We start from the raw sequence: 23,140 nt of genomic DNA, 5'->3' as shown, positions 1-23,140 counted from the left end.
AATTATATATGCTAATGTTGCTTCTGTCTCACTGCAAAAATATTTTCTACTTTGCTATAAGGTCATTTACCAGACAAATATAAATCTTTCAGGCCAATATGTAATAATAGCTGAAAGTCACAAAGAACTAATAGATTCATATAATTTTTCTCACTTTAATCCTTTTTGTGAGGGAGATATTACTTATTGTCCCCATTTTCCAAAGGAGAGAGGAAACATACAAATAGCTTTAAACTCTTCAGAAGTCCTCAAGTGCTTATTAAATAAAGGTTAAAACCATTATTAAGGACATAAGCTGTTTACAGTCAGGTTCCCGAAGACTTCCCTGGCTTGATTTCTGCCACCCTTCTCCCCACACTGCCACTTTCTCTAGTGAAATAAATGAATACCTGAATTAAAATGAAATAGTAACTCCTCATTCTAGATGTCAAGATGAAATCATGATCTTTACACCTTCATTCATCGTGCTTCCAAAGCCTGAAATACATGGGACCTAATGCCTGTTAAAAACAGACATTCCAATATTTCAAGACATAGTTCGAAGGTCACTTGCTGTCTGAAGTGGACTTGCCTCCTGCGTGAGTTGTCTCCTTTCCCTCCCTCTTTGCCTTCTTTTCCTGTGTACTGTGCAACATTTTAGTGGCCTTATTTGTTTAAATGTTGTTTTTATTTTCCTGGAACATTTATCATTTGAGGGCAGGGACAACGTCTTTATAGTTTTTGTATCCTCAACACCAGGCAAAATGTTAGGCCATAGTTTATAGTGCATTAAATGCTGTTACATTACAACAGCAAATGCTATAGGGTACAAAGTACACCATGCAACATTGGCTCAAAAGGGTGGTTGACAAAGAAACAGGGGCTCCCAGTTTAAGAAGGTCCTAGGTAACTAATTTCTGTGACAGTATTTATTAGAATGTGTAGGGAAGAAGAACTTGGTTTTCAAGTCAAAGCAAAAATTAAAAATGTAAACAAGTGAAAAACTACAAAAAATTCTTTTGACAAAGTTTGCTTTAATTACGTGAACTCTATGATGTATTGGTTTCCTGGAGTTTATTTTTAAGCTCAGTTTTGTATTTTTTCTAATTTCTTTTAAAGGTCTTTACTTGGAAACACCGCCTTTTACTGAACCCAAGATGCGTTCCATCCAACGCTAGGAATTATTTTACTCAAATGTTTCTGGACTCAAGACCCCAAGCTCTTATTTTCACTTATTCCTACTTTACCTTCTGATCTTTTCACTGATGGAAATTGTCCCTCTAATCCACTGGGATTTTCATTAATTTTAATGTGTCCATTCTGTGAGTTATTGCCTTTTATTGCCAAAATATCCTTTTCTTTATTGCCTTTTCTTTTAGAAAGAAGGCTGTGTGTGTGTGTGTGTGTGTGTGTGTTTGCAAGATTAACTCCTGATACTTACGGCCTGCATCTTTATTCTACATAAAAAAATATTCATTAATCAGGATGTCAAAAGATGCTATTTTCCTAGCACAGTAAGTGTTTTTCCACTGTCTGACTTCTGAAATATAGTGGCTCCATTGCTGAGTGACCGGAAACCTATATGGTGGTATGATATTAATCACTGTGAGAGGTAAAGCCTACAAAATCGAAAGTTGAAGATAAGCCTGTTTGGGGGGCAATTTACTACTCAGACTTTGTATGCATGCTGAGAGTAATTTTTATTGCACACTGTGACAATAACACATTAATATATGGGACAAAAAGGAACTCGGACTCGGTATTCTAGACAGAAATTTACAACTAGCCATAGAATTAGCACCTTATGGCAGGAAAATTTTAATGCAAGATTCAAGTTGGAATTGGAGCCTTCTAATTCTATCAGGTTCTTTCTGCCTGCTATTAAATTTTTTTGTTTGTTTTGTTTTTGTTTTTGCTTTTGCTTTTGTTTTGTTTCGTTTTTGCTTAAAATTTCTCTAGCTGACGTTAAGTCTCCATGAGATTAACAGAAAATGAATCCCGAATAAGCAAAAGTTTCAATGAAGGAATAGATTTAGGACTTAGGTTTTTAAAGAAAACAAAATTTCTTCACCTAATAAACCTTGAGTGGTATCTTTTAAAAATAATAATTCAAATGCATGATTTATACAAAACCTCTAGTGTATCAGTCATGGCCCTAGAAGGGAACCGTATCCAACTCAGATGGTTCAAGAGACTTTAATCAGAGGGGCTACTTATAGAAGTGTGGACAGTATTAAGGGAAAGAGAAAGAACACTGAGCACCAGAGACCAGAGACTACCAACAGCAGTGGGAAGTGACTAACACCTTCAGGTCTGAAGGGACAAGGGTGGGATAGTGCTACAGTGCAAGATGGAGCCAAGAGTCAAGGATGAGGGTGACCTGGAGGAGCCACAGCCTCGGGCGGGGAGGACATATGGTGCAACCATGGCCTGAGCAGAGGCAGCAGGGAAGAACCAGCACAGCCTCTTTCCCTTTCTGCCCTCCAATCTCCCCCCGGGTCTTCGCACTGAGCATCCCGAGAGAAAGCAAGAGAATGAGAAGCAGCTCCGGGGAGCAGGCCAGGCATGGTGGTGGGGCAGAGCAGTATCAGCACTGCCTAGCGTCATTTTAACATTTCAGACTGCAAACATTCTCTCTTTGTTCTGATACTTAATTCTTTCCAGGGATGATCTCTGAAATAATTTTTGAATGAAAACATGTTTTGTGCTGTGGAATCTGGAGCGATATTCCTTAGGGAATTTTATTTGCATGTTTCATAAATGAGACAACATTCTTCCCACTGAATCCAATGACTCCCTTCAGTGACAGTGCTTACCTCAGCTTCCTGCACTAGCCACCTCTCCGCTCCAGCACAGCTGTCATAGCTGAATTCCATGTCTTTTCCCTTATGTCCCTATTTCTGGTAAGAATATCATCCAGGCCTAAATGTAAACTCCTGTGAAAGCATGTTCTTTTCTAATTGGTTTTCGGCTTAACTGCAACACCCAGCCCAATATCTGATATATGGAAAGATTATTATAAAGAACTATTCAATAAGTAAATGGATTCATGATTTCATGAATTTCCATGTTAATTTTGACTGCTCTTCCTTTCTTGTCCCTCATATCTACTTGTTTTAGATTTTGTCAATGATCTTTCAAATTTATCATTCGTATTCCCACTATCTCAATCATAACTTATACCTTTATTAAATTTCTTTTCTGATATTGCAAAATCTTCTGTAACTACTTATTTCCATTCTTTTCTAATCTTAGAAATTCTACCCAAAGCATCAGGGTTAATTTGCCAAAACTAGGTCAAAATTCAAATTCTGTAATTATTCAAAACAGAAAACCAGAAAGCTGGAAAAAAGTGTGTAAATTTTTAATTAAAGTTAAATGATAGACTCACAGGTTTTTACCATTTTTCTTGTTTGTCAGAATTTTCTACACCTTATACAATTGTTTTGTATTAATTAGTAATAAATAATAAAATTAATAAAACAGCCTTGTTCCTTGGTTGGTTTTTATATAGAACTATCGATATATTGGTCATTCAATGGATTATGAGAGACCAGAAAAAAACATGTCATAGATGAGTGTTGGAAATAATATACTTTATTGGGAATTGAGTAAAAGCTAGTTTATAATAATTCAATTAATATGTTTCAATTATCTCCTTTGATGATAAATCTGTTGATTAAAGCTTTTGAAGCAAAGTCCTAGTTTTCTCTTTTTGATTCAACATCTACTAGAACATAGATCAATCATAGTGTCTGCTATGTTCTAGGAATTGTTTTACATACTAAGAATACAGCCAAGTTCCCTGACTTCATGGGCCTTTATTTAGTGAGGGAAAACACACTAAACACCAAGTTATTAAATAAGACCACTTCAGAGGGTAATAAAGAAAAAAACAAACTGACTAAGGTGATAATGTATGTGGGGGCAGGAGGGAATGCTGCTTTAGACTCAGTGGTCAGGGAAAGCTTTTCTGAGAAGCCGGTCACGTAAAAGTGGGGCATGGCAATCTAAGGAAAATGTTAAGGTGAACAGTTTATAATTCATCTCCTTAGTACAGTAAAAATGGAAGGGATGTTTATGCTGAGGGAAAAACTAGGGCAAAGACCCTGGGATGGCAACAAGCTAAAGAAACAGAATTCATGGAACAGTACATAGAAACAGAGAAGGAGAATGAGAGAGGGAGAGAGAGATGAAAAAAAGAGAAAGAAAGAGATGCAAGAAGTTGAAGCTTGAGAGAAAGACAGGGAACTAACTGGTCATATGGGGGCTTCTAGGCCATGATTAAAAAAAAATATATACATATATGTGTGTGTATATATATATATATATATATATATATGTATATATATATATATTCATTCTAAGTCTGATGAGAATCCTTTAGAGGATTTCAAGCAGAGGAGTAGTGAAATCATACTCATGTTGTAAGACATCACTGGCTGCAAAAATAACAGAAAGTCAAGAGAAGTTGAGCATTCAGGGTGGAAGCTACAGAGTTCATCTAGGGAAATGACACAGTGGCCCGTGCACACAGCTCAGGACAGAGCTCAGGACCACTGGTTGGTTTCAACATTGGAGTCAATGTATTGAAATCAATGTATTGAAGTTTATTAGAGGTGTCACTTTCTAAAGAACTGTTACTGGTACAGGGCCAAAAAGCATAGTTATTCTGCTTTATTTATTGAGATGCTTGGGGATGAGGAAAAAGAAGGAAGAAAGATGAAAATGTCCAGTGAAAATGCCTTACAAAATTTATCTGGGGGAATTTTATGCTTTCATTACCTCTGGCCCTGTTCCCAGCACTTATTTATTTATGTGACGCTAAAATATATGAACCAAAAAAATTATATTATCAACTCAAAGTTTTCTTAAATGATGTCAAACATCTACTACTAAATATTAAATATATAAATAGAAAGATACAATATTTCTATTAAATATATTGATATCCATTTAATGAAATCTGAAAGTTTAATATAAAATAATAAACTATTCATTGAATACCTTTTAAAACTTTTTTCAGGAAGTTTTGGTATTATGGAGAGAGAACAAATGACTTTATTTTAAATGGCATTAAATATAGTTAAAATATATCAAATTGTCAAGTTTTTAATTCTCTAAAGTATTGATTTTGTGAGCTTTGTTTTATAAACTCCTATATCTTATTTATAGGCTATAAAATATTTTCAAAAGAACTAAGGTGAACACCCTCCTAAGGCTTGTTTTTTCCCCGTTTAAAAGAAAATCACTTCGTTCTATTTTTCATTTTTCTTCCTTTGACTGACCTTGACTCGTCATTTCTGAGAATTAATGGAACTCAGTCACCTGAACTTTTCTCAATTCACATTTCACATTTCTCTACTTCGGATTTCTTGACAAACACAGAAGTTACATGATTTATTTGAAAGGGAAAAAATGATCTCACATGTGGCATACATAACTACATGTTGAAAAACAAAAAAAGCCTAGAAAAGAATAAAGTATATAATAGGTCACACTGATCAGTGACAGTGAAGAATTACCGTAGGGATTTCTGCCCCATGCAAGTCCTTGCAGGGCTTCAGAATCAAGGTTCTTATTCATGAAGGAAGAGGAGGCTACTTTGGTGTGATTTAAGGCTGTCAAAGTCTCTCCGCACCCTGAATCCCCGCTTCCTGTTAGAATCATGGAGCTGGAAATAGGCTTTAGAGAACAAAACCAGCTTCCTTAATTTTCCAGTTAGCAACCTGAGGCCCAACGTGGTGTGTGGAGGAGTTTACATTGGGTGAGCTGCTGGCACAGGTTTAAAGCCAGGCATATGTCCCCAGATGCCTTCCTCTGACCATTCTTTTCAGAGCTCATTATAGTATCTCTTCCCCCCAGTTCCCACAAAGGAATTTTGATTAAATATTTTCACTGATTTACTAGTCACATTGTGAGTTGTATCTCAACTCAAAATATAGGATATGACAAATCTGAAGATTCTACATAATTTCTTGTGATAGGAAACCAAATATATTAACCCATTATTAAAGAGGACCAAAAGATTTTGACTATCTACAACAGTGATGCAACAATTCATCTTTTTATCATCTTATACAACAAATAATCTGGAGGAGGCAGGCAGTTCCACGGTTGGTAAAATAATTGAATAATATTAGCACCCTAGATTGGCATCTCAGCCATTCCCTTGAGTTTTTTTAACCTCATGATCACAACATAGCTGCCAGAGTTCCAGGGTTTGCATCTATATATTATGATATAAAATAGAGAAGACAAATATGGGCAAAATGAGGCTTTCTTTTGCCAAAGAGAAAGAAGACTCTTCTTACATATGATTGCCCAGAACTGTATCATATATGCTCATTCATTCCTTCCTGTAGGGCTGGCTGGAAACTGTCTTTCAAAAGGAAAGATTGCTTTAAATTTATCATAGTGAGCATGTTGTCATCTGGACCCAAATCGGGATTCTCTTAACAAGAAAGTGGGTGGGGTGGGAAAGAATGATTCTAAGTTAGGCAATTAACCATATTTGCCACACAATATAAGTGAACCTTAAAATGTAAAAGAAGAGGATAATGGGTTCATGGGCATTCAATTTTCCCTGTTTTTGTGTATGTTTAAAATTTTCCACATAAAAAGCCTAAATTTTTTTAAATCAGTAAATCTTTGAAAGTTGATTTAACATATACTCAAAAGTCAAAAAAAAGTTTCACTTTACTTAAAAAAAAATGAAATAATATAGGAGAGCAAAGAAAGAATAAAATAAAATAAAATGGGTTCCTTCTCAAGACTAAGGTGCCCTTGAAAGGCACAGTCACAGGAAACATGAAGAGCATCCTACCTGTCCAGGGCCGTCTCCCAAAGCATTCATCATACAGTCCCATCTCTGTCATCAGAAGCACAAATTAAGAAGGAAGGGCAAGAGAGGGAAGGAACCTACACAGTGATGATGATCAGGTTCAGGAAAAGATTATCACTAAGTGACAGTCTTCTTTTTTTTTTTTCCCATACCAGACCTCAAGAACACTGGCTAGCATGTTGAATGAAAAGAACTAAGTAAAGAAGCTGGCCAGTGAAGCAACTTTATCATCACAGAGATGCACTAAATCATACAATTATATGTCCGGCATACTAACAGTCTGAAAATGGAAACATGTATCAGTAAAAACAAAACAAAACAGGAATACAACAACATTTTTCTAATGGCTGCATTTAGGTGGTATGACTATGGTGTTTTTCCCCTATATTTATCTATTTGCCAATTTTCTTTAATGATATGTATTGATTTTATAATAAAAAGAAAAGAAAAGCGAGAGGATGTTTCATGGATCAAAGAACTAAGAGGGGCATTTTTTTCTCGATGCAAGGCTGTACAGAGCAGAGACCTAGTAGTGTTCCTTTGATGAAAAGTATTTAAAGGAACACATAACACTGGCAAAGTCATCAAAAATAGAAATCAAAGCAAGAATAAAATCAAAGCACAGTTATAGTTCCAAATAGTGCCCATACTTAATAGCTACCTCATAGCATAATTTTCAGTTTTTGTGTTAGACATTTTTAGACTTACCTAAGAATTCTATTTGTGAGAACTCTTTATAACATAAATTATACCTATATGGAAAGTGTAAATTCACCCTATGTACTATATTAAATAACAGTGATTATGAGTTTCTGAAACAAAAGCGTCATCTTCCTTTATATGGTAACATTATACTTATATACTTACACGTAAAATATGGTTTATTTAAAAATACATGTTCACATTCCTTATCTTCCACTGCTTATGTATCTGCATATATGTGCATGGTAGCTGTAAATGAAGCTCAGTAATAATAGTCAATATATTTATAGTCTTTTGATTGCCACACTGTCTCTGATAGTAGACTATCTAAAAGTGTACTTCTTAAAAATGATACATAAACAGTATAGGAAAAGAAATCTCAGAAGCATACTATTCTTTACCAGGAGTTCATTATAAAGTAGGAAGATGCTCATTGTAAACTATAAAAGCATGTGATCTATGCAAACATAGGAATGTATTCCTCAAGTACTGTACCACGAATAAATACCAGAAAGTTAACACATACAGTCAGGAGCACAACTTATAAAAGCTGCTAAAAAATAACTGATGACTAAGATACGTATACAGCCAAGGCATGAACTGAATCATATTGAGACCTAATGTTGAATGAGAACTACCAAATTCGTCTTTATTAGTTTTTACACTTTTTTTAAAAAATTGAATATTCAAGATATCCAGTCAAAGTTTAGCCCACACTTTAGAAGCTCACGTGTGTTTTTAAATAAATGTGATTATCTCCATTAAAACCACTTCAGGATAATGATTTTAAATGTGATTTTTTTTTTTTCTAGGCTGAATTCGTTTTATCACCCAGTGTATTGCCTTAATAATGTAATAATGAGCTCCATCTATGCTGCAATCAACAAGGCAGTGTGGCGTGCTCTTTTTAATCAAAGATGTCCTAAATGAGAGAAAATTAGATAGAGAGTAAGAATATGGATTGTTTTCATTATAAAGCTGGCATCGGCACTAATTAGATTGTGTATACGCAGCTACATATCAAAGCACAGGAATACATGTCATAAAATTCAACAGCAACTGGCTGACCTTCGGTCTCTTTTTCAGCAGTCCAGCTATGGCCTTTGTCGATTATTCTCCTGAACTTGCAGCAAGACACCGATTGCCAAATAAGTGCATGTAATGAACACGGCTGGCGGGACGCCGTAAAACTGTTTCACCAGCCAGAGATGACAGCCTCTTAAAGGCACTGAGAGCTTTAATGGAAACAGTTCTGTTTACTTGCAGGATGCAAGGCTTCTTGCTTGAAAAGACTAATCAATTCTTTCGGCTGATAGAGAATTTAATTGAAGACAACATCCAGAGGAGAAAATACTGTTCGGCTAGCTGCTTCTCTTGCCATCCTGTCATATTAATTGGGATTGTCCTAATATTTTCATTGTTGAATTCACTTGACAGAATCACTAAATTACATTAAAGTTGTTTAAGCATGAATTCGGTGAAAGGCAATCTTTTTAAATTTGAGCAATATGTAGAAAGCATGAAACTGATATATTAGAAGGATAACTTCACAATTCTTTAACAATGCAATATAGCATCTACTTCCATCTACCAGTGAGGTGTGACCCTCACCTCACGCAGACATCCATAATATGGGTAATTTGTTTTGAAGCAAACATCTACTCTGAAGCTGATGTGGAATGTTTACTAACCATTTTCTACTATGTTTTCTTTTCTCCTGTGAGGAGAGGTGTGGTAGTTTTACTTCTTTTGGACATGCCCAATTGTATAATTAACAGCAACAGATTAGTAATGAACACTGTTTCCAGAACGCAAAGAAAAAAACAATATTGAGGGAAAAAAGCCTCTATAACCTGCACACTACACCATTCCATCACTCTGTTAGGCACTGGTTCTGGAACTGTAAACTGTCCCAGTGGGGCTGCCATTCGCTGAAACTCTACCTAAGGACAACCGGACAATGTCCTTCAATTGACTAACATCCAGGTGTGTTGTGCTCTGTGGCTTACTTTCCACCTACACACTCAAAAGAGAAACTTGGGAGTCACAGAAAAGTCTCCTTGTGCTTTTAACATCAAGTCCTATATCATTTATCTCCGACAGAGTTTTGAAACATCCTTGCATTATTTTGTTTGACTTCCGAGCCGTGTTGTGTCACATAGAGGCTGCGCCACCAGCCTTCACAATGCTGTTCCTCGCTTCTTCATACTGCCACTAAGTGATCTACTTAACATTTACACCTGCATTTTAGCACCGTTTTGAAACTCAACGACTAAACCCCATATAGTGTCTATGAGTATAATCTAGGCTCTCCAGCATGGCTTACAGTGACCTCCATCATCTGATGCCCACTTACCACTACCTCCTGCCTTCATCCTATAGCTCCCCTACCAAGCACTTCGCTCAGCACCTGAACATACACCAGCATCTGGCTTGACTTCTTGCTTCCTCCATATTCTCCAGCCTCTTGAAAATGCCAGTGTTCCTGCTGCCCAGCGGCCTGAACTCCACTGTGGAAAAACCAGATGCCTCTGCCACTGTGGTTCCCCAAAGATCTCATCTCTCCATGTCACAGAGCTCACAATTCCAAGATTGGTGGAACGCTAAGTGACGTGGATGATCTGGGGCTAAGAGAAGCCTGGGAAATGTCATTTTATCTTTTCAGCCTTTACACTACATGCAGTCAAATTAGAAGACAGAGGGTGTTGTATGAGCTACCTTATAATATCTGCCGCATCTTCAAATGTTTAACTGAAAGAATTAGCTTTTTTTTTTTTTTGAGCCAATAGAAATCAATCTATTAACAGTTTACCACTGTTTTCTTTGGAACCTTGGGTGTTAGGAATAATAACTGCAGTTTACTTTAGTTTTTTTGCATCTCACATTGTTGGCTTCACGGGAACCTAAACCTCGTCCTTACCCACTTTCTTATCCCTTATCTATCACCACTGCATCCACAGGATGAGGAAATGATGATGACGACAGGTGCAGTGCAAGGAAGCAACTGGATCCCAAATGGGCATCATGTCTTTTTGGGCTCCAGTGCTTTAGGAGTCTTGCTAGATGAGTGTCACTCCCTCTCAGCCCCTTCTCATGCCCTGGGGCGTGATTTCAGCTCCTCTGTGAAACTGAGGGAAGTCAACTTTTGGGATTCAGCACTTGGGAGATCCATTCGCTCCTCCCTCAAATCCTGTGGTTAAATGGCACCCTGGCTGTGTGTGCTCTTGAGTGGATTCTTGGCTCCTTAAGCTTGGATAGTTGGAGGAGTTGAGGACGGCAGTAAAACTTAGAAAGGAACACTGCCTCCTCTCCAAATTTCTGATTTTCAGGATACTTTCCCAGCACTCATTTTTTTTTTCCTCAGTATTACATAGATAAGTGACAGAAGTCTTGCAAGAAAGGGAGGTCACTGAGACTTTCTGTTAGTTTAGGATAACGTTCTACATGGCCTCGGGTGTGCGTGGGAGGAAAACCACAAGACAATAAAGACTGCTGTGGTCAGGATTGGCTTTCTACACATAGATTTTTTTTCCTTTGTAAAAGATGATTAAAACCATTGTAGGTGGTTGGACAAGGATGTGACTCTTGGTGGTCAGGATTCTGCTCCTTTGGTCAAATGGTACTACTAATTGCTATTAACATGATTCATATATATATATATATACATGATTTCTTAGCCCAGGTGTCTTTTGAAATGCATGAAGGTGGGGAAAATGTGACAAACTAGCCAAAAGAAAATAGCTTCAATTTGTCAGTAGGCTCTAGAAAGTGTATCTGCACCGGTCATTTATACACAGGGAACTCTTAGGAAGTTGAGGGGTTATAACAGAATTACTCTTGAAATGTGCCTTTCTATAAATCACACTCAAGTGCTTGTGGACTCAAATAGCAGTTATTGCCTGTGGACTTCATTTGGTAATTAATCATACAAAATCTTCTGATGCATTTTGTTGTTGTGGTGAATTTTTACTTAAATATCTTATTGATGTTTAAGTTTTCACCTGTTTCTCCCACTTATCTTTCTTACCAGATTGTGATTCTCTCAGAACAGGGACAGAGGCTTTATTTTATTTTATTTTTTTTGGTATCCCCATACTGCCTGGCCCAATTCTTTGGAATTGGGTAAGAACTCAATAAGTATTTACCAATGAGTCTCTAATACAGTGTATATTGCTTCCATGCTATTAGATTGAATCATAATGTGGCAGAAAATCTTATATTTCCCAGGGTGCCTCTAAGACTCTAGTCCTGATTTCATCTTTCTCTTCAGCTTCTTTAATTTCCCAGCAAGATAACAAGTGCCTTGAGATTTTTATGTGCTTCGAAACATTGAAATATTATAAACCAAACTGTTAACTACTGGCTATTTCTGATTGGAGTGTTCATGGGTAGCTTTAATTGTTTTATGATTTTCTACATTTCCCAAAATTAATACATATCAATTCTAAAATTATAAAACATATTTTGTATTAATTTTTAAATAAATAAATGATCATTATGGCTGTTCTAGTTGTTTTACAAAAGGATCAATCAACTTAGTCTCATCCTTAATATGCATTAGATTCATTGTTTTACGTATCTTTACACTTGTCTTTTCTATAGTCTTTTTTATTGAAGTGTAGTCTTTTTGATTATGCTCCTTGTAGGGTGGAAACAGAATTGGGCATTGTTATGTAACAGACCACTTGGCCTCTCTTAGCAAACCAATCAGATTTGGCTCATTTTTTACCTCACTGAAAATATTTACCAAATTCTTATTTTGGTAAGGATTATATATGAATGCAAATTAACTGTATAAAATCCCATGATCTAAATAGTTGTAGTATTGTTCTATGTATATAAAAATACAAATATGACTGATTTAATAATTTTTATTCATTCTAGTCCCATAAAAATAAAATCGTTTCTAGAATAGTAAGGGGAACATGATCTTCACAAACTTCCTTCCATAAGTCTTTGTACAAGTTGTACAAGAAATTAATTTTTAATGTTCCCTGAATTAGGAACAGTGAAAGATGTGCAGAAGATGGCATCTCTAGCCTTGAGGAGCTTATAATCTTTTACAGACAAGATACATCCGTGAAATATTTGGAGGAATGTGTCATGCATGTATGTAGCACAAGTTTATATTGCCAGGATAGACTATACAGGGTAAGAACATTTAAGAAGAGAAATCACAGAAGAGAGAGAAAAGCCAGGAACAGAGATTTCTTTAAAAAGACAGGACCAATTTATCGCTTAAGGCTTAACTGGTTAGAGAGGGGGCAGGCAGACCAAAATCCAGGCCGGCAAATACGCCATTATTTCACCAAATTCTATTGATTCTTTTCTAGTACTCTCCCTTCTCTCTTCATTTTTTTTTTTTTCCACTTTAATGATGACTTACCTCTAACTTTATTAAAAAGATTCTGAATCATTTCTATCAATAGAAAAATGCTTACAATATTTTCTTTCCATCTCAACATATTTTTTAAAAATTTACATAATCTTTCTGTAATCTTAGTGGTCTTAAAAGAGCCGTTTCCCTTTCCCAGTGTTAACATCTAAAAGGCACTTCAAATCCCCATTTCCCAGTGTTTTATTCTTCAGAAATGCAACCTTCTCTCCATGTCTCTAGCTGTTCATCATCTCTTCTTTCCCTGAGTTTCTCTAGTACTTGTGTTCTTCTCTATGATAACACTAGTGACATTTCTCCATGTGTTTACACACACACACACACACACACACACACACACACACACACACACACATATCTTACTTTCTCTGCTAGAATGTTGGTTCCTTTAGGATCAGTGCTATATTTAATTTGTCCTTTTAATCTCAATAATTTTGCACATGATATCTACTAAGTAAATATTTTGTTAAGTAAATGAAAAGCTGTGCACTTGCTTTTGTTGTTTGTGGAATGCTTTGTTTCTTGGCAATTTACACAACTTTCCATCTATAGCTTTTTCTCTTACACGTGGGGAAACTGAGAGGTAGAACAGTTGTGTAATTCATTTAAGAAGCAGCAGCTAGTAAGTGACCATACCAGAATTCAAGTTCATATTTGCCCCATTAATCTATAGCCATTTAAAGTGATCTTGAGAAAAAAAGAACAATGCTCGAGACATTATACTTCCTGATTTCAAGATATATAACTAAGCTACAGTAATTAAAGCAGTATGATGTTGGCATAAGGACAGACATAATAGACCAATAGAATAGAACAGACAGGCCAGAAATAAACTCACATGTAGACAGTCGGGTGATCTTCAACAAGGGTGCAGACTGATTTAAACCACTGTGATCAAGTCTTTCTTCTTCTCCAGATCTTTGTTACAACCTTCTTTGTTCACTGATTCTGCCTGAAAAAAATTTTTTCCTAACATTTAGACACACACTAAATGTCTCTCTAAAGAGAATGGTGATGGCTAGGAAGGCGTGAGTGATTAAGCTGGAAAGGTTTCTCTTTGTCTAGTTAGGCAAGGAAATAGTCTGTGGTTATGTCAGTATGTTATATAACATCACTCTAGGAAAAGCAAGGATAATGGTGAAACACCCAAGAAGTGTTTTAAACTGTGAACATGGAAAAATGGAGCTAGCAAGAAAGAAGGAACCACGCTGACATTTGCTGAGCTCTGCAGATATGCTGGTGTGTTTGAGACCAAAACTCAGTTAACAAGGGATGCCAGCTGGCCAGGGCATCAATTCCTAAGAAGCACCAAGTACCACTGAAAGAAATAAAAAGTGATACCAAGTTGTACATCACATGTAACTCCTTACTATTGATATGTATTTTTTTCTTCCTGCAGTTCATAGTGCCCTTAAGAATAACTTTAAAAGAGAAACAAAAATGTTTCTGATTGCCTGTATATTTTACTATATAGTTGTTGAGCCAATACTTAAAAGTCTGAAGGAGCTCTAAATTACCTCCCTGCCTGAAGTTCTCACATCCCTCTTCAGCCCTCTTTGAAAATTTTTTTTTTTAGTCCTGAAATAAATGGATTAATTTTGGTTCAGGCAGCTGGGGAACAAGGACAGAAATCAACAGCAAGGTTTTGGGTTACAGTGGATATAGACAAAACATACAGAACAAATGAATAAAAGAATAAAGACATGAAATTAGTCTTTGAAACTAAAATTAAGACATGATTTTAAAGATTAAGTCTTTGGCAAGATTTACTGGAATTGAGGATCTTGGAATTTTTAAATAAAAAGGAATGATAGATGTTGAAGAGCCTGTTTGTTTTTTCTTTTAAGGGAAATGAGGATGAGGAAGTTCAAGGCCATTCAGCGCTTGATATCTTGGTAAGAACTCCTCAACTTTTTAACAATCTTTGAGTCTAATTTATAGTTAGATCAACATACTAAAAGCAGGTAGGAAACTGAATATTTGAGTAGCTCTTGCTGTTGAGATTTCCCTAAAGGTGATCAGGCCACAACCAGGCACACAGCTGTTAGGATCTGTGTGCCTTTTCTCTTGGGTTGATATTTTCCCCAGAGAAAATTCTTTTAATTACGTGGCTGGATATTAAAAATCTGCTTTGTTGCGGAGCAAGACAGTGGGGTTGGGGTCTCAGGATTTCATACTCACATTTTACTCGATCTCTTTACATTTCGCAGAGCCCCACCCTCTCCCCAGACTCCCTCACCACCACTCCCAGCTCTGACATTTCGACAGAGGAAAACTGCTTTTTGCCAAATAGGAAAGAAGTAATTTTGTAGTTGAAGGGACTCAAGAAGAGAATCTTGGGTAAAACTGCTCCTTTTTATGGTGTGAAATCTTGGTTTCTTTTGTTCCACTCTTCAAAGATTCCCTCATGTCTCCGTGCCCAGACTTTCTTTGGTTTCATGCAGGGAACCAAATCCCCTCGGATTGGTCCCCCTCCTCCTCCAGTCTCCTCTGACCTACTAGTCAGTTGCCACTTCTGCCTGTCTGCTTTTCAATGTCCAAAATACTGAAGACATCTCCCATCTCCCGTTACCTTTCCCCCTTTTTGTGTCCCTTTAGGTTTATACCATTATTTTTAACTTTCCCTGTCACTTTTTATTAACAGACATGACTTCTGAAAGGGATGAAAGGGGCATATGCTTTTCTATGCTGTATTTAATTTATTAAAACCCTGAGTTCATAACTTTAAACTTCAAAATAGACATAAAAATGCATGTAATTATGGTGTAACCTCTATTACTGTAGCTAAATGAAGTCAGACTGAAAATGCTTTTAAATATTTCTTGAAAATAGCACATGACTATTAATATGCAATAATTATTAATTTGAAAGTGCAGAAGACTAAATATTACTTTAAATCATGTGCTTCTGTGAGTCATAGGAGCTATAAACTTGGGTAACTATTCCATGTATCCTTAAAAAAATATATATTTAAGATGGAGTAATTCTAGGAAAACAAATGTTAAAAAAACTTACCTGTTAAACAAGGTAAGATTTTTCTCACTGTTAGTTTGGTTCACATGTTGTTTTTTCCTTACAAATTTGGAAGTAGTGACTATTCTAACCTACTATTATCTCTGTAAATAATGTTTTCTCAGAATCTAAGTTAATGAGGTAAGTCTCAGTGATCTACTCATTAAAGTTCTAAAAATAGGTTAAGTGATAAATGTGGTGTCAGAATTTCCAGGCAAGGAGAAAACCTGTATCTAACAGTGATCAATGCCCAATTCCAACAGCATGACACTGCATATTCATTTAATGAACCCTTTATCTGTTAATGACTACTCTTCCCTAGATTAAGATGATTCTACTTTCTGTGAAAAACCTGTAACAATATTGGACTTTAATAAATGATTATTTGGCATTTGCTGAATTTTGGGGGTGATCTGACATGGACTACATTTTCCAAAGCTCTTCAGACTTCCATTATCATTTCAGTGATAAAGGGAATAACTTTCTCAGTAAAATTTTACTATGAAGGAATGTTTTAACCATTCTTTTGAAAAAATTCAGTGCAGTAAAATTGGTGCCAGTGAATTTTGCCCTTCATTGCTACCTGTTATAAATTCCATGCACATATTAAAAATGTATGCTCCAAGACCTACCTCTTCTGAATTCCACTGAATTCTACCTCCACTGAATGTCCACTGAACAGCTAGGTGTTGTGAAGTTAGTATTACAATCAGGCAGTCCAGGGTTGTGCACCTACCATGTATTAGGTGTAAAGACCTTGGGAGAGACAATCACTCCACATATTCGTCTGTAAAGTGGGGGCACTGCCACTCACTGCCTAAAGGATGGAATCTGCCTGTAAATCTGGTTAAGCTGTGCATGTGAAGCACAGTGCCTAGTGCCAGGCGTGCAGTGGGTGATCAATTCGTGTTGGTTTTCCTCCCATGGCCAACAAGAAATATAAAAGATACACAAAGATCCTAACAATAAGAACCTGAATAACAAAAGGTTTAACTGATCTGAATAATAAATTAACATAATTCAGTGTGTGATGAATTCAGTTCTTGATTCCACTTTTCTGTTGGAGGTTAGGCATTTTTTTCTGAATTTATTTGAATAAATTGTTCTCACCAGTTTGCAGAGAGGATGGGGATGTGTCAGAATCAGCTAGGTAACTTTTCCAACCTTTATTCTCTCTTCTAGACTCTTAGCCCGAGAGATTCTGATATATCAGCTTCTCCTGTCAAAAATTCACTGTTTCAGGCCCATGAAGCCCAATTCTTAAAAAGACTTCTCGAAATCACTTCTCAGGAATGTGAGTTTCTATAGAATTAAACTTGTTTTTAATTAAGCCTGAGTAACTGACCAAAGTCCTTTCCCCTAATTTCATGATTTATGAGAGTATGTAGCTTCCCAGTCTAATTATGGAGGTATCCACTGGTATATCCCAGAGCCATAGAAACAGCAAATTCTAGGCAGAAGTATCAAGGCAGAAGAAAACCTAAACTATTTCTTTAAATTTGACATGGCAATAAATTAAAAAATTGTGTCTGTTTATAATGTTCAGACAGTTTCACAGTGTTAAAATAAATCCACTCCATGTTATTAAGTTTGCAAATCATGGGATTTCTAAGTTAAAGATGACTTACGTTTATCAATGCTGCTGCTGCTACTGCTACTACTATTACTACTACCACCGCTGGCAGTAATCACTGGAAAATATTTATGGAGTCATTACTATATGTTAACGACTGTGTTAAATGTTACCTGCATAATTTCCTCTAATCCTTCCAACCATATGTGAAAGTTCCTCTTTAGAATAATCTAATACAGCAGTTATGGTCCCAACTCATTGAACTATAAAGAATATATCTAATTCTTACTCCATATAAAAATCTTTTAAATAGTTGAGAGCAATTTTATGTTGCATTTTCCAAATCAATTATTTTTACTCTTTCTGAAATGATGAGACTGTGATCCCCTTTCCACTTTGGTAGCTGCCCTCTTAGTGCCTCCAGTTTCTCTCTTTTCTCCTTCTAGATGCTACCTGGAAGTGAACAGAACTCTCCTGTATACAGTAGCCAAGAATTATCACCTCCCTTGTGTTGGATTTAGCTTTACTCTTCAATCTAAAGGCACATTAGCTCTTTTGGCCTCTGCACCACTCATCTATCAGGGGTTGTGTTACCCATATTTATTGTCCTTCTACATCTCATTCTCTGCAGAAAATTATTAATGAAACATGTATGAATATGTATTTATAATATCTGTATCACAAATTTATATAGTTAATTATCATTTTGTAGACTTGAAATGAGTGCTATGTAAATTTTTTAAAATATAAAATGCTACTTAATATTTCCTTTGCAGAATGTAGACAGAGATAGAAACTTGGATACGTACTCATGCCATCATTGAAGTTTTCCTTTTCTTTTTGTATATATATATTTTATTGAAGTATAGTCAATACTTCAATATTTACGATGTTGCATCAATTTCTCGTGCACAGTATAATGCTTCAGTCATACATAAACATACGTATACTTGTTTTCATATTCTTTTTCACCATAAGTCACTACAAGATATTGAATATAGTTCCCTGTGCTATACAGTATGAACTTGTTGTTCATTTAATTATATATATTAGTTCGACTGATGTTTTCTTGACTTCATTCAACTCTTAGCGATTTAGGAACTGAATGAAATATAACTAAAAACATATCCAAATAAATAATAAGCAAAGGCATGGAAAAAGAAAAACTTGACCTCTATTTAATTTCTCTAATGTGAGTAAAATGAAAGTATCATTCTAATAAAAATTTTATACATTAAAAAAATTCAGTGTTTCCAAGTATACACACACACACATGTACACATAAAAAATTCTTAATTTAAAAAAATGATTGTTAAGATTCTTGTAGGAAGTCTATGCATATAGGTGATAGATTGTGGTGGTAATAGTCCAATTTCGTGGCTATATAGAAGTCAGAGGATGTAGAAACTATTTAAAAATAATGTTTCGAAAGCTTTAGTGACATTCTTCATTTTTATCTTTTATCATTTTCCAGATTATTATAAAAGGAGAAAAACAAACATGAGTTTCCTTTTGTAGACATAGCTAAATAACTACAAAGAAAGTATTCTATAAAAGTCTTATTTTTTGGCTTATAAAATTATATTCTTTGGGCTGAATTGGACATTTAGTCTTGGTCTTCGACCCCTTCCATTGCTGGGGGAAAAAAAGAAAGAATTTCTAAAAACAAAAGAAGCCTTTGCTATTTTTTTCCCTCTATTTACTGGAAGTATTTTATTGGTTGAATGAAAATGTATTTATGTCTTAGGTGATGCTTTTTTCTCTAAGAGATTTGTTTCTCTCAGAGGGTCTCTGCTTTTATATTTTTCCTTTAAAACTACAAATGAACTTCAAAATATGGTCTTTTCAGCATATTTCTATTTTGTATAATGTTAAATTTTCTCCATGATTTTTTAGTTTTTCCTTGGTCTATTTAAAAGAATGCTATCTTATGAATTCTCCTTTATATATAGATGATATTTTGAACAGTACAATTGTCAAACATATTTCTATATGCAAACTCAAATGCAAACTGGTGGAAAAATATCCCAAAGTTGCTCCAAACCCATCATTTTTCTTTCTTATATCTTCCCCTTTGTCTTTTTTTTAAATTGAAGTATTATCAGTTTACAATGTGTCAATTTCTGGTGTACAGCATACTGTTTCACTCATACATATACATACATATGTTCATTTTCATATTCTTTTTCATTATAGTTTACTACAACTATATTGAATATAGTTCCCTGTGCTATGCGGAAGAAACTTATTTATTTTATATTTAGTAGTTAATATTTGCAAATCTCAAATTCCCAATTTATCCTTTCCCACCCACTTTCCTCCTGGTAACCATGTTTGTTTACCATGTCTGTGAGTCATGAGTCATGAGTTTCTATTTTGTAAATAAATTTATTGGTGTCTTATTTTTCCTTTTTTTTAGATTTCACATGTGACATCATATGGTATTTTTCTTTCTTTTTCTGCCTTACTTCGCTTAGAATGACCATCTCCATGTCCATCTATGTTGTTGCAAATAGCATTGTTTTATTATTTTTTATGGCTAAGTAGTATTCCATTGTATAAATATACCACAGCTTCTTTATCCAGTCATCTGTCAATGGACATTTAGGTTGTTTCCATGTATAGTGCTGCTATGAACATTGGGGTGCATGTATCTTTTCAAATTAGAGTTCCCTCCAGATATATGCCTAGGAGTGGGATTGCTGGATCATATGATAAGTCTATTTTTAGTTTTTTGAGAAATCTCCATACTGTTTTCCATAACAGCTACACCAAACTCCATTCTTACCAACAGTGTAGGAGGGTTCCCTTTTCTCCATATCTTCTCCAGCATTTATCATTTGTGGACTTTTTAATCATGGCCATTCTGACTGGTGTAAGGTGATACCTCACTGTAATTTTGATTTGCATTTCTCTGATAATTAGTGATATTAAGTATTTTTTCATATGCCTATTGATCATTTGTATGTTGTCATTGGAGAACTGCTTGTTTAGGTCTTCTGCCCATTTTTGGATTGGGTAATTTGTTTTTTTTTTATTAAGTTGTATGAGCTCTTTATATATTCTGGAAATTAAGCCTTTGTCAGTCGTATCATTTGCAAATATTTTCTCCCATTCTGTAGGTTGTTGTTTTGTTCTGCTTATGGTTTCCTTTGCTTGCAAAAGCTTATAAATTTAACTAGGTCCCATTTGTTTATTTTGCTTTTATTTCTATTGCCTGGGTAGACTGCCCTAGGAGAACATTTCTAAGATTTATGCCAGAAAATGTTTTGCCTATGATTTCTTCTACGAGTTTTATAGTATCTTGTCTTATATTTAAATCTTTAAGCCATTTTGAGTTTATTTGTGTGTATGATGTGAGGGAGTGTTCTAACTTTATTGATTTACATGCTTCCCCTTTGTCTTGATTTTCTGACCCTATCATTTGTATTTAGCTCTTAGAGTGTTTCTCCAGTTTCTATGGGTAAGATTAGAATCAATTCTTTAGAGATTAGTAACTTCTTAAATATCTTTAGTCAGTTGTGTCAATGGTATTTACTGGAGATAAGAGACCAAATGCAGTAACTTAGAAGTTAATACAGAAAGAGGTGAGAGACAGGTGTGTCCAAGGGCAGAATGCTGAAGGCCTAGCATTGGCACACATTATTTTCCTGTACTCTGTCATGTTACCTTTGCCCCAGTCTTTCCATCATAAGTTATTTCATTTTACTTGCCCCTACTGACCAGCCACGTAAAAAGAGATTTGTTAGAAGAAATAGGAAAGTAAAAAAAAAAAAAAAAAAAAGGATGTTTTTAATTTAGTGCTCTTTGTCTCACCTCACTTGTCAGAGTTATCAGGGTCACAATTATGGTAGATTCTGAAAGTATTTAAAAACTTAATATGGGTACTCTTTTTTCATTCACTAATTTATATATTTAACTCAGTACATATTTACTGAACATAACACCTTTGTGCCAGGAATTGTATAAAGTATTGGGAAGACAGATAAATAAAATTTATCTTTACCCTTTAGCAATTTGTGTTATGGTAGTGGGGATAAAGGTAGAAACAAAATGCAGTGACAGGTATGTATAAAGTACTTAATGAGATAGTAAAGATAAGTATGGACCCACCATTGGAAAACTAGGGATAATTTCTTGGGAGTGAGAATGCCTATGTTGACTCTTTTGTGTTAACTGGTAGTTAGACAAAGAGAATAGACCAGGTATTTCAAGTCTGGAAAGTAACATATACCTAGGACTAAAATATGAAACGGTTTGGTATATTTCAGAAACATTGAGTCTCATAATAGTATTGCATCATAAAATGTCAGCCAGAGAACGATGGATCATGAGACCAGACAGGTCATGAAATGGAGAAATTTAGAATGCATCCATAGAAATACATTTTATGGAGGGAGGAGAATTTGATAATTTGGCACTTAAGATAGTCAACTTTTTCTGTGATGTGGAGGATGAATTTTAGAGAAAGTGGAATGTAGAAAAAGAGAACATTTAAGGGGCTTCACTAGTAATCTAGTGTGAGTCTTGTGAGACTGAATTGTGCCATTTTTATCTTTCTTTAACCTAAATTTATTGAACACTTTCTTTATATCAGGCAATATCCTAAATCCTGAGAATGGAAAGCTAAGTGGAATCAGACACATTTCCTATTCTCACGAATTTTACAGGATAGCAAAGGAGACAGATTTTAACAAAATAGTTACATAGATCAGGAATTGCAAACAATAGGTCTCAGGTCAAGTCTAGCCTTCAGCTTTGTTATGGGACTGAATTATATCCCCCTCAAAAGATGTAAGTCTTAATCCCCAGTACCCAGAATGTGACCTGATTTGGAAATAGGGTCTTTACAGAGGTAATCATGTTAAAATTAAGTAATTAGGGTGGACCTTAATCCAATATGACTGGTGTCCTTATAAAAAGGGGAAATTTGGACACACATACATGCAAAGAGGAAGGTGATGTGAAAACACCCAGGTAAGAAAGGCCATGTGTCTAGAGCAGCACATTCACAGCCCAAGCAATCTGAGGGTGGGAGACACAGAAGCCAGAAGCAGCAATGAAGTCATCCTCTTTGGAAGTGCCAGAGAAAGTACAGCCCTATTTACACATTGATTTAAAAATTCTAGCCTCCAGAAATGGGAGATGATAAATTTCCATTATATTTAGGACAATTTTTCGCACTCTGTTACGGCATCCCTAGGAAACTAATAACAATGTTTTTGTAAATGTAGTTGTGCTAGAAAACAGCCCCATCAATTTTTTTTTAATTTACTCAACAGCAGAGTTAAGTACTTGTGACAATAACTATAGGGTTGAGAAAATCTAAAATACGAACTAAATGGCCCTTTACAGAAAATGTTCACTGATCACTGCCATGAATGAATGTAAAATATCAACTGAAACACTAGAGAGAAATATGCTTATAAAAGTGTACAAAAAGGGACAGGAGAATGGGGTGCAGTAGTCCACTCCCTTTATCCATGGTTTTGCTTCCATAGTTTCAGTTATCTGCAGTTAACCATGGTCTAAAAATACTACATGAAAAAATTCCAGAAGTCAACTATTCATAAGTTTTAAACGGTGCCCCATTCCGAGTTGTCTGATGAAAACTTGCTCCACTCAGACATGAATC

At 35.4% G+C, this 23,140-nt stretch overlaps 1 long non-coding RNA gene across 4 annotated transcripts in view; it reads right to left on the bottom strand.

The window, feature by feature from the left end:
• Nucleotides 1–23,140, bottom strand: part of LOC106729909 — a 327,331-nt gene that overhangs the window by 176,424 nt on the left and 127,767 nt on the right. For all 4 annotated transcript variants that reach the window (XR_004314883.1, XR_004314881.1, XR_004314882.1 and 1 more), the window contains one exon: nucleotides 13,759–13,872. This is a non-coding gene — a long non-coding RNA (uncharacterized LOC106729909). The remainder of the gene's footprint in view (nucleotides 1–13,758; nucleotides 13,873–23,140) is intronic.

This window comes from Camelus ferus, chromosome 24, assembly GCF_009834535.1.
Source record: "Camelus ferus isolate YT-003-E chromosome 24, BCGSAC_Cfer_1.0, whole genome shotgun sequence".
NCBI lineage: Eukaryota > Metazoa > Chordata > Mammalia > Artiodactyla > Camelidae > Camelus > Camelus ferus.
Note: the sequence above shows the minus strand (reverse complement) of the source record. Positions and strands in the feature narration are given on the sequence as shown.